The sequence below is a fragment of the Lissotriton vulgaris genome, chromosome 1_1 (genome assembly GCF_964263255.1).
Source record: "Lissotriton vulgaris chromosome 1_1, aLisVul1.2, whole genome shotgun sequence".
In the NCBI taxonomy this organism is placed as follows: domain Eukaryota; kingdom Metazoa; phylum Chordata; class Amphibia; order Caudata; family Salamandridae; genus Lissotriton; species Lissotriton vulgaris.
The window spans coordinates 1,071,680,418-1,071,693,569 of record NC_141685.1 but is presented as its reverse complement, the minus strand read 5'-3'; the positions used below and the strand labels follow the sequence as shown (position 1 = coordinate 1,071,693,569).

Genomic DNA, 13,152 nt, shown 5'->3' with positions numbered 1-13,152 from the left:
GCCCCCGTAATTTGCCCCCACGGGACCTAATGAATGAAACGGACTTCTACTTTTTTTCACCCTTTCCACCTCGTACAAGTACTGAACGAGTACCACGCCATTTTTTTTTTTTAATTAAAATTGAGCCTAACAATCCATGTACCACCTCCTGACCAAGACTATAGGCTCAGAATGTTTCTACCCTGCCCCGTTTCCTTATTTCTCAACTTTGTTTTACTGTTTTCTTGTGGCTCTGCTCTCCTGACAAACAACATGGCTGCCAACACTTCCTGGTTTGGAGTATTGACAGCCAATCAGCATGCAGCTCGTGCTCGTAATCGAACAGATTTCAGTACGCGTGCTGAACTCCGTCTCTAGAAATCGCTATGATTTTACTTGCAATTTTCTCAGAAACTAATGAACGGATTTACACCATTTAACAAAAAGCACAATCTGCGAACAGAACTCTACCTCTCTGCCAGATTTCGTGTAATTCCGTTCAGCCGTTCGGGCTGTAGCCCTGGCTAAAGGACCCTATGGAAAATTGCATGGGGAAAACACGTTTTGGGACACCCCTTTTTTCTCAGCCCCCACTTGACGAATCACCCCCAAACTTTCAGGGAAGGAGCGGAACTGAGCAGGCAATTTTCTTGGAGACATTCATGAAGATTCGTCCGCTAGCGCCAAAGTTATTTCAAATAGAATGTTGTGGATTTCCTATGGAAACTAGGTCCTAACTATAACTACCTACTGGCGACCGCCAGTAGGTAATATTCACTGAAAAAACCATAGGTTTGACACACACTATAGTTAGGAATTAGCATTTAAAAAACCTTGGAATTTCACTGAAAAAACCATAGGTTTCATGCATGTTATAGTTAGCGGGGCATTTCACTTATACAAAACCTTTGAAATTCTCCAGTTATAGTTAGTTCAGCTAACTATAACTCGCGTGCCCACAATGCACTGCTGATGACGTCACATATAACATCACTCATGACGTGGTCAGTGACATCACTCATGACATCACTCATGACATCTTAAATGACATCACTCATGACATCACTGATGACATCATCCTTGTGAAAGAGTGGCAGACCTCCTCTCAGCGTAATATAACATTTGATACACTCATTCAAATAGAAACTACAATTTAAAAAAAAATGGAGATACTCATACCACTTACCAACAAGCTATTCAGGAATTCCACCATCAACATACACATCCACTCATTCACCAACAGTTCTTTATAGTCACTTATACATGTACTCACTCATCATATGTACTCATACACCTATACATCCTGTTACACACCGACACTCATCCATATACTTACTCACACATATACTCACACATGCAAATAAACTATCAAACATACATTTATTTGCACATACAGCATATACACACAGCACTACACTTACTTTTACAGAAACGTACATATACTTACTCTCTTAAACAATCAGTTACAGAAACACATACTTATTTATACAGGAACTCTTTCAATCTCTCACTCTCACATATAATCACTTATATACATCAATACTCAAATTTAGTGGATTAAAACATATGTAGGTACTCATAAAGATACTATTGAGACAGTCAATCTCTCACTAACACACCCATACACACACTCATCCACCCATACAGTCCTGCATATATGCTGTCTTCAAAACACATACAAACAGTGAGTCACTAATTCATGCATTTATGCGCTAAGTAATACTCCCCACCAGACCACACAGACACTCATACTGATACTCAAAAAGCCAACTAATAACTCACATAGACACTCATGTAGCTACTCACCAACCCATGCAGCCAATTATAGACAAAGTGAGACACTGTACAGATATTTACATATTTAAACATTACTCACTAATACATGTATTCACTAAGATACACTTAATAAGTCAGTTATGCAATCATTTTTACATAAAGAAACATCCAATCACACATTAATTTATCTATTTCTTCTTCCATCGACCTTGTGATACACATACAGAAAACATATTTAAATTTCAGAAAAAAAAATTCACTGGATGATGTCATCAGTGATGTCCTTTGAGATGTCATGAGTGATGTCATGAGTGATGTCACTGACCATGTCATGAGTGATGATATATGTGACGTCATCAGCAGTGCATTGTGGGCACGCAAGTTATAGTAAGCTGAACTAACTATAACGGGAGAATTTCAAAGGTTTAGTATAAGTGAAATGTCCAGCTAACTATAACATTTATGAAACCTATGGTTTTTTCAGTGAATTTGCAAGGTTTTTTAAATGCTAATTACTAACTATAACGTGTGTCAAACCTATGTTTTTTTCTGTGAATTTGCAAGGTTTTTTAAATGTGAAATCCTAACTATAACATGGCTGAAACCTATGGTTTTTTCACTGAGGTGGTACCTTAGGGTTATTGTATAGGAAAAACTGTGCAGCATGGTCAAATCAACAGCGGGTTGGGCCCTTCCATCTTTGTGCTCTCATGGCCTACATCCCTGTACCTTTGCCTTTCAACTGCCCAGTTCATTCACCTTTGTGTTCTCTTGGTCCTTAGTGACACAGCTCTCCCTCATACCACACACATCTCTTTTCCTCATTGCTCTGTGAACACACCACCACCCTGCCTGTTACTACACATGTGCACCTTAATGTCCTATACACATATTTGACTCCACCCTGTCACATGCACACATCTCACTCTCCTTGACACATACACTCATAACTTATATACTCTTTCACAGGCACTGCTTTACAAACCACTCTTGCAGTCTAGTGCATGTTCTTCAGCTTCTCAATGTCCCCTTTCTTTTCAGCACATGTGAATTCCATGGGTACTTCCAAATGAGCACAACCCTCTTTATCATGTGTTCTCAACACACAAATGCAAGCAAATACATAGTGACATATACACACACCCCCTCCATAAAGGTGCATTCACACTCCTCTCCCATCAGTGATACAAGCTCAGCCTATTTCAAGCACTGCCACATACACAAATATATGTGCCTCAATGTGCCTTACACACAAATACCCCTCACTAACACATATGCATACATTCCCGCCAATATCACAAGACATACATACCTTCCCCCCCTCATTGGTGCATCCTTTCACACTTTCAACGAGACTTAGCCTTTGTCATACCTCTCTCTTCTCCGTTGAACCCTGTAGTCTTTCTTGATTTAAACCATAGAGGCTGCAGTGCAGGGGTTTTAACCTTCTAATATTCAAGGAGAGGTGAAAATACTGTAGGAGACAGGCACTCTAAGAAAGGCAGCTGGAACTCTCGGAACTCAAAAGTGGTTCAAATCCTACTAGCAATGGCAGAACTTGCATCCATACTACTTTTATTCATTCATCCAACACTGTGGCAGGGAAATATCAAGTCAGTCAATGCATTTTTCTACGTTATTAGGCTGTCACTGCTCTGAGAGGAATAGATAACCATAAGGGTGTGAGAAGTAGAATAGTGACCATGGTTTCCCCTTGTACAACTGAATGATGCTTGTGCTTTTATCAGTCCTACTATTGCTAAATTTAGGAAGAACTGCTGACAATTATGGCAACCTACTGGTAATGTGAATAATGTTTTTTGATGTTCACAGTTCAGCATTATTTTTGTTCCCCGCCTCAGGAAGATTGTACTTCCTCCATGTGACCAGTTCCTGCATTTTCTTTATGTTGACAGGGCCAGTGCTATCATAAAAAGGCACTAGAAGAATGGAGCCACTGGGCTGGTGGTGCCAAATTACTGATAAAAGTAGGGATGCAATTTGCCAGTATAAATGGAGGGCATAAGCTCAAAAACTCCACTTAGTCCCTTAGGGCTTCATTTACTATATTTTGATGCACAGCAGCATAGCATGTATTCCTGCAGTGCTGCCGTGAGTCAAAATAAAAGGGCAGGAATGCATTGTATCTACAAGATGCTGCACATTCCTGTCCTCACTTGCGCTGGTGTACACCAGCAGCCATACACCAACGTAGACACTCTGACACCAAGGTATAAGGGTGCCTGGGTTGCAGGGATGATTGTTTATGTGCAAGAAGGACACCTCCCTGCATATAAAAAATCATTAAAGGCTGGCTGCTCCTCTATGTATGCTGCAGAATGCAACACACATAGAAAGAGCAAAAATCGAGGAGAAATAAAAGTATTTCTCCTCTTTGTTCTAATTCTGCACCGCCCTGGGGAGTCATAGGATTCTGACGCATTCCTAGGTTTACCACATTTTGTAAATCTGTGAATGTGTCAGGTTCCATGGATGTTGCTTGGGAACACCCGCAGCAGCACCCATGGAATGCCCCTTTCACTCAGAGTAATGAGTAGAATGGTCCCATATTTACAAGGCCATGAAAAGTCATGCAGGGTGACTTTATGCAGCCTTGTTAATATATCATCTAATCAAATGGGAAGGATCTCTTGTCCTGCATAACTAGGGTATGCGGGGTTCGTTCTTTCAAGTCCCAGTTAAAAAACCCTCATGCACGTGTAGTTGATGGTAATTCAAGCTGTATATCTTGATTCTCCGCTAGCCCTCACACGTATCTGCATAATCATTGGGTTTAGTTGTTATGCAACCTCCACCAGGAGGTAATACCCTTTGTTAAGAGCAGTAGTGATCAGTGATAGTTACAGTGATAGAGAGTAGTGAAGGTAGTTAAGAGTCTCTCAATCCCAGATTTGTATTTTAACCTCTTCGCCGCTAATGACAAGGGTAACTCGTCATGGACTTTCCATTGATTTCAATGGAAATTATATGGCATCACTAATAATGCCTTAGCAGTAAAGGGGTTAATAGTTCTGGTTTTGGAGGCAGTAAAAACAATGTAGGTGTCCGAGAGTGATTATGACTCTCTCACACTAAGGGGTGTGATCTAGGTCGACATGTTTCAGCCCTTTGTCGCCAGTCGGTCAAATGGGCTTTCTTCAGGACCAGGGTGTAGAGTGTATAGAGATCTCTGGCGTCTCTATATGTGAAAAGTACATGTAGGTATTTCCTAATGTGCCAATGTGAAAGGAAACGTAACTTTCTACTGTTCCTTAGAGGTCGCTTGGTACCTTAAGTTGCGGTATTATTTTACCTCATTAGGATCCATGTGGGTCAGGGAGGCCTGCTGTGGTCACTCCATTCTGCGACTTGTACTGACTCTGCCACTTTAGTCCCCGTGTTAATATAGGCAGGGACACTGCACCATTCGTGCTTCTAAAATAGTGATGCACCAGCGCTGCAAAGAGCTCATAAACGAGGGCCTATGTTTCCTGAAGTGAGTGCTAAAAAATCCTTGTATCCTTCCTGCATTCAACCTGTGGTGTCCACTTACCTTGGCCACCATGTACACAGCACTTGATCCTATATGTACGTGTGCACAAAGGTGTTTGTGGGAGTGGGGGTTTTTGTGTGAGTGGATGCATTCAGAATTCCACATTTGGCTTGATCATAGGTTCTTCAGATACAATTTTTTTTAAAGAAAACTGTGACAAATTTTCGTTACTAGCAAAGCTTTCTTTACTAAAAGGGAAGACACATGATTAAGATTTCAACGCAGAATCCACGAGAGTACACCAAGACACTGCAAATATAGGGCCTCATTTACAAGGCCATTGCGCCACCAGTGCGTCACCTTTTTTAACACACCGGCAGCACAGTGTACCTGCTCATATTTACAAGGCCACGTAAAGTTACCCAGTGTAATTTTTTATGACCTTGTAAATATGGATTACTTTCATACATTACTCTGGATGAAAGGGGAATTCCATGTGTTTGTTGTGGGTGTTCCCACGCAACATCCATGTAACATGACACATTCCCAGATTTACAATGTTTTGAAAAGCTGGGAGTGAGTCAGAATCCTATGCCTCCCAATCATCCCCGCAATGCAGGCACCCGTGTAAAATGACTCAAGGGTGCCTGCGCTGGCACATGGCAGCCAATCGTGTGCCAGAGCAGGAGAAAGCACATGCATGCATTGCATTGTTGTCAACACGATGCATCCATGTGCTTTGAAAATGATGCAGCTTTGCACATCAAAATGGCTTGCGGAGCAACGCTGCATCATTTTCTTGTAAATGAGGGTCATATTAACCACCCCCAAATTCATGCAGTAAATTAATTTTGCCTAACTGCTTGAAAAAATCAACACCGAACTCGCCAATAACTGTTTTAAAACATGCAGTTTTTGTTTATTTCGTTTTCTTCAAGAAGTAAAACGTTTACATACATTTGTTTGCTTAACATTTCCCTTCAAGTATGAAGAATTTCCTATACCTTTTTGAAAATGGTAAAATTATGTACAAATGTATTTTCTTTTTTTTGTGTTGAATACGTGCCTTGCATTTAATGGGGGAACAAAATGACATGGGTTTGGAGAAAGGTTGTCGCTACTGGAGATGCTTCAAGAGAAGGTGCATGGAGTGCAACGTTTTGGGGAAAAATCGACTACGCTACAATAATCCCACTGTGTGAGAAATGTACAGATGTTCTGGAACTTATGGGCACCTGATAAGTTACTCAATTGAATTTGCACTATTTGCATACACATGCACCTAGCAATTTCCTGCTTTGGTTCCAAGAATTACCTTCAGTATATCCAAGTAAGGTGCTAGCAAGGATTCTGAAAACCTCGTTGCATACCATTCATAATATTAAAGACTTTTTAAAAATTGTCAATAACTTTATAAACAAGAATGCTACATGGGCCCATTTAACCATGTGCCAAATGTATCTTTTAAAACTGATATCTCCATTATTGATGATAAGAAATTGAAATGGCAAACTAGTCATTGTTGACTAGGACATGAAAACTACAATTAGATATTCAAAAGCTGCCCTCTAGAATGAAAGTGTAACCAATTTTTGAACATGTACTGGTGTTTTTTACGTGGAAAACAGGCGCCAGAATTGACATACACTACGTAGCATGGCATCTGCATCACTTAGGATTTACAATGATAAACCTTAAAATCTGTTTATCATTCCCCCGAGGTACCACAAGGTGAAATACATGGACAGTCAGAACATGTGGAAACTTGATACATTTAAAGCAAAGGAGTACTTTTCTAGACTGGTGGCTGAGGTATTTATAATTCCTGGTGCACTGTGGTGTCTTTCTGCATATAAAATCCCTAGATGTATTGTGTCAATCAAATGCTGTAGGAGGTCCCAGACTGTTCGGTACTTAAACAAATGTTCCCAAGTCAGGCAATGAGCCAGGGACCAGGCACTTTACTTCCAGAAGCACCAGATGTGGGTAGGGACAAGGGTACTTTTTTCTCCTCCACATCACTCAAGACTTTGGGGTGTCGGACGGCTGGAAACGGTTTAATTTCTCAGGATTATTAGATGCCATGTGTGAAAAATCATGGAGTATGTCTTGGTAGGTCTCGTCACCTGGCTGTCCATATAGTCCTTCAGATTCCCGCATCTCCTCATTCATTCTTGCCCCTCGCAACAGTGTTACAATGTCAGTATTTGCAGCTTCAACTGCAATAGTCAAGGGGTCTTTTCCTTCTTCATCTATGGCGTGCTGATTTTCCCAACGCTTCAGAAATAAGCAGACTTGCCCAGTGTGCCCTAAAACAGTTGCATGATGCAGGGGTCCTCTGCAACACAGATCCATGTGATTAACATTGGCGCCATTCTGAAGCAGGAACTCACAGGCGGCCAAAAAACCCCCATGCACAGCCTGAATGAGTGGTGTTGCGTTGTTTTCCTCTGCATTCACCCAGTTAACATCTGCGCCATGTGCTAATGCTTCTGCCATATCAGGAAGGCTTTCCTCATATGCAGCTCGATAAAGGTGCAGCCCTGGATGAAACTTTTCCGAATCCTGAAATACTGAAGAATCTCGCTTCTCGACCTCTAGGACTGGTTCATACAAACTGTTTGAGGAGACAGTAGATGTAAGAAGTTCTCGCCTGCCATCTGAACTGAAGTGGATTCCACTGTTGTTGCTTTCCACTGAACTTCTGGAAGATGTTGAGAAGTGATCCTGTGATGCCAGTGACTCCTCAGAACTTTTGGGGTCTTCGTTCTTGCACTGAGAATAAGGCCTTTTCTGTCCATCAAGAAGGTGTGAAGCAACGCAGTCCTGATTCACAAACCTCTTTTCCACGTACTTTGCTCTGATATATTCCTCCTTTTCCAGTCTTGGACTTTCCTTGTCTGGCTTCTTCACTCCAAGGGTTTTCAATTTAGCTTCATATATTTGATTAATAACTTGATTTCCCAGTTCAAGCATCAGCATTAGTAATTCAGGCTCCCATGTATCTAAAGTTAATGACCTTACTTTTGAAAAGTGCACACCAAGACTCCTGTGAATCCCAGCGCACTCAATGCACAGGATGATTCCAAGGTTGATGCTGGCCCACTGCGGATCCGCCAGACCACAATCGCAGCAGACAGAGTTTCCAGCAATACACTGAATCAGCTGTAATGCACTTTCACCTTCAAATAATTCCTCTTTCCCCTCGCTGCCAGAGTCCAGACTTCCTGTGGAAGGTGAAGATGTCTTATCCAGCCTCTCCGTCTCATCACTCTTTTCACTATATGCTGTAGCAATACTTGCACCTTCAAATAATTCCTCTTTCACCTCGCTGCCCGAGTCCAGACTTCCTGTGGAAGGTGAAGATGTCTTATCCAGCTTCTCCGTCTCATCACTCTTTTCACTATATGCTGTAGCAATACTTGCACCTTCAAATAATTCCTCTTTCAGCTCGCTGCCAGAGTCCAGACTTCCTGTGGAAGGTGAAGATGTCTTATCCAGCTTCTCTGTCTCATCACTCTTTTCACTATATGCTGTAGCAATACTTGCACCTTCTAATAATTCCTCTTTCACCTCGCTGCCAGAGTCCAGACTTCCTGTGGAAGGTGAAGATGTCTTATCCAGCTTCTCCGTCTCATCACTCTTTTCACTATATGCTGTAGCAATACTTGCACCTTCAAATAATTCCTCTTTCACCTCGCTGCCAGAGTCCAGACTTCCTGTGGAAGGTGAAGATGTCTTATCCAGCTTCTCCGTCTCATCACTCTTTTCACTATATGCTGTAGCAATACTTGCACCTTCAAATAATTCCTCTTTCACCTCACTGCCTGAGTCCAGACTTCCTGTGGAAGGTGAAGATGTCTTATCCAGCTTCTCTGTCTCATCACTCTTTTCACTATATGCTGTAGCAATACTTGCACCTTCAAATAATTCCTCTTTCACTTCGCTGCCAGAGTCCAGACTTCCTGTGGAAGGTGAAGATGTCTTATCCAGCTTCTCCGTCTCATCACTCTTTTCACTATATGCTGTAGCAATACTTGCGCCTTCAAATAATTCCTCTTTCACCTCGCTGCCAGAGGCCAGACTTCCTGTGGAAGGTGAAGATGTCTTATCCCGCATCTCCTCATTCATTCTTGCCCCTCGCAACAGTGTTACAATGTCAGTATTTGCAGCTTCAACTGCAATAGTCAAGGGGTCTTTTCCTTCTTCATCTATGGCATGCTGATTTGCCCAATGCTTCAGAAATAAGCAGACTTGACCAGTGTGCCCTAAAACAGTTGCATGATGCAGGGGTCCTCTGCCACACAGATCCATGTGATTAACATTGGCGCCATTCTGCAGCAGGAACTCACAGGCGACCAAAAAACCCCCATGCACAGCCTGAATGAGTGGTGTTGCGTTGTTTTCCTCTGCATTCGCCCAGTTAACATCTGCGCCATGTGCTAATGCTTCTGCCATATCAGGAAGGCTTTCCTCATACGCAGCTCGATAAAGGTGCAGCCCTGGATGAAACTTTTCCGAATCCTGAAATACTGAAGAATCTCGCTTCTCGACCTCTAGGACTGGTTCATACAAACTGTTTGAGAAGACAGTAGATGCAAGAAGTTCTCGCCTGCCATCTGAACTGAAGTGGATTCCACTGTTGTTGCTTTCCACTGAACTTCTGGAAGATGTTGAGAAGTGATCCTGTGATGCCAGTGACTCCTCAGAACTTTTGGGGTCTTCGTTCTTGCACTGAGAATAAGGCCTTTTCTGTCCATCAAGAAGGTGTGAAGCAACGCAGTCCTGATTCACAAACCTCTTTTCCACGTACTTTGCTCTGATATATTCCTCCTTTTCCAGTCTTGGACTTTCCTTGTCTGGCTTCTTCACTCCAAGGGTTTTCAATTTAGCTTCATATATTTGATTAATAACTTGATTTCCCAGTTCAAGCATCAGCATTAGTAATTCAGGCTCCCATGTATCTAAAGTTAATGACCTTACTTTTGAAAAGTGCACACCAAGACTCCTGTGAATCCCAGCACACTCAATGCACAGGATGATTCCAAGGTTGATGCTGGCCCACTGCGGATCCGCCAGACCACAATCGCAGCAGACAGAGTTTCCAGCAATACACTGAATCAGCTGTAATGCACTTTCACCTTCAAATAATTCCTCTTTCCCCTCGCTGCCAGAGTCCAGACTTCCTGTGGAAGGTGAAGATGTCTTATCCAGCCTCTCCGTCTCATCACTCTTTTCACTATATGCTGTAGCAATACTTGCACCGTCAAATAATTCCTCTTTCACCTCGCTGCCAGAGGCCAGACTTCCTGTGGAAGGTGAAGATGTCTTATCCAGCTTCTCCGTCTCATCACTCTTTTCACTATATGCTGTAGCAATACTTGCACCTTCAAATAATTCCTCTTTCACCTCGCTGCCTGAGTCCAGACTTCCTGTGGAAGGTGAAGATGTCTTATCCAGCTTCTCTGTCTCATCACTCTTTTCACTATATGCTGTAGCAATACTTGCACCTTCAAATAATTCCTCTTTCACCTCGCTGCCTGAGTCCAGACTTCCTGTGGAAGGTGAAGATGTCTTATACAGCTTTTCCGTTTCATCACTCTTTTCACTATATGCTGTAGCAATACTTGCACCTTCAAATAATTCCTCTTTCACCTCGCTGCCTGAGTCCAGACTTCCTGTGGAAGGTGAAGATGTCTTATCCAGCTTCTCCGTCTCATTACTCTTTTCACTATATGCTGTAGCAATACTTGCACCTTCAAATAATTCCTCTTTCACCTCGCTGCCAGAGTCCAGACTTCCTGTGGAAGGTGAAGATGTCTTATCCAGCTTCTCTGCCTCATCACTCTTTTCACTATATGCTGTAGCAATACTTGCACCTTCAAATAATTCCTCGTTCACCTCGCTGCCAGAGTCCAGACTTCCTGTAGAAGGTGAAGATGTCTTATCCAGCTTCTCCGTCTCATCACTCTTTTCACTATGTGCTGTAGCAATACTTGTTTGGACAGCTTTAACCCATGCCTGTCGCAGCTTTTCTGAGTCTGCCTGTAGCATACAGCTCTTTGTTGGTGAGACTACTTCAAAGCAGAAACGTCTTGCTATGTCTTCACGGTGTTTAACTGTGCAGAGCCGTAAATCTTCGACAACCACTGTGGGGCTATCCTTCATTTTTTTTTGATATGCCAGTTGGTTGTTTTGTATTGAGAACCAGGGCCTGTTCCAAGTTTTAAAGGTATTACTGGTCCTTTTAAAGAGATATCCTTCCATTACAATGTCATTAGCCTCATCAACATTGTCTTCAAGTCTGAGATCATTGTCGGTGAAATCCTTTTGCTGAATAGTGGAGTGCTTTTGTTCCATGTCCCTCTTCTCTTTTGCTGCATTCACAACAAGCTGATCCAACTGTGAACCAAGCTCTTTCATGACAGGTTCAAGTTCACTGAAGAGATCGAAGCCCAGGTGGAAGAAGCCTAGATGTGCGTACATGAAGGATAACATCGATTTTAAAATTTCAGACCTCTGCTTTGACTGAAGAGCATTGATTTGGAGGACGTTGTCCAAAGCTATGTGTCGGAAGCGTTTTCGTTTTGCGATTAAGATGTTTGTTGCTTCCTCCACCTCGTGCAGTTTTGTTCTTTTAACTCGGGCATTTTTAACTAGTGCGTTTTCTTTTTCTTCACTGACCTTATCAAACTGCTTCTTTGCATCTTTGAATTTTCGAAGATCATCCTTAATAAATATCTGGAGCTGTGTTTTGATGGATCTCTGAGCTTGGTCAAACAGGATTGTGTGATAATTGATCACTTCTTGGAGGCCGTCTGAAAACTTCGTCAAGCTAGACTCAATCAGCACATCCTTGCTTCTATACTGTGTGAGGTCCCGAATGCCATTCATAAATTGCTTGTTGGCAGCACAAAAAGCCTTGCCAGCGTCAATCATGCCAATACATAACTGAACAAGCTTATCAAGTTTCACTTCCAGTTCCGTCACCTCACCTTCAACTTCCTTCAAAGCGGCTCTGAAACGGGGAGAGTCCTTCAAGCACTCCTCCTCGAGATCAAAGGCCACCTTCATGCTGTCACCCCTACGGGTGATCAAGGTGAGAGCAGGAATAAGGAGGCAGCAGCAAGATTCGGGGATCTGAGCACAGCAGTTAAAGTCTGTCACACTTTAGCCTGCCTCACCGCTGCCCAGCTCTCGGCGCTTCCTCCACTTCTGAACACTGTCCCTGCTGGCAGACACTCCAGACTCCCGGACACGCACATAGACATAGACAACGGACAACAATGCAAGAGTCTGAGCGTCATAGACACAAAATATAGAATCAGAATGTCGTCCTCAGCAGGGTTCCACCAATGTATTTGCATTTTCAGAAACAAGGCAATTCATCATTGGAGGTAGTGGTCTTTAGTTATTTTTCTGTACTGTGGTATCTAGGTTACCTGTCTCCAGGTAACTGGATGCCACTAATTCTAGAATGTTATACTGCGAGTCAGTTGTATGCTGGCTGTGGACAAGTGTGGTCGTAGCTGCCTGTTCCTACAATAAATCCTGCTTCTACTCAACTACTGTGTTGGTCCTTACTACATGTACATGGGCAAACCTGTTTTTATTTATTGTCTGGTCACAAAGGTCGATTTTAAAGGAATGTTTCTGCAACCACAGAGACTCCTGCTCCCCAGAGTCTTTGTCAGTAAGGGATTCCTGTCTGCTAAACTAGTATATACTATTGAACGTGTTACAGATTTATTTATTTTTTTAATTTTATTTATTGGATTTTCTCAAACAGTATGCAGTAAATTGTTACGTGTTACAGATTATTTAACACCTCAGAGATACCTTAATTAGGACTGTGGATTCTGTAAAACAAGATGTTTTTAATGTCCGAAAACCAATAGATCAAT

The 13,152-nt window shown here is 42.3% G+C and overlaps 1 pseudogene; it reads right to left on the bottom strand.

Annotated features, from left to right (window-relative positions):
* Positions 1–7,270: 7,270 nt before the first annotated feature.
* Positions 7,271–12,322, bottom strand: LOC147748581 (arf-GAP with coiled-coil, ANK repeat and PH domain-containing protein 2 pseudogene; annotated as a pseudogene).
* Between the last annotated feature and the right edge of the window lie 830 nt (positions 12,323–13,152).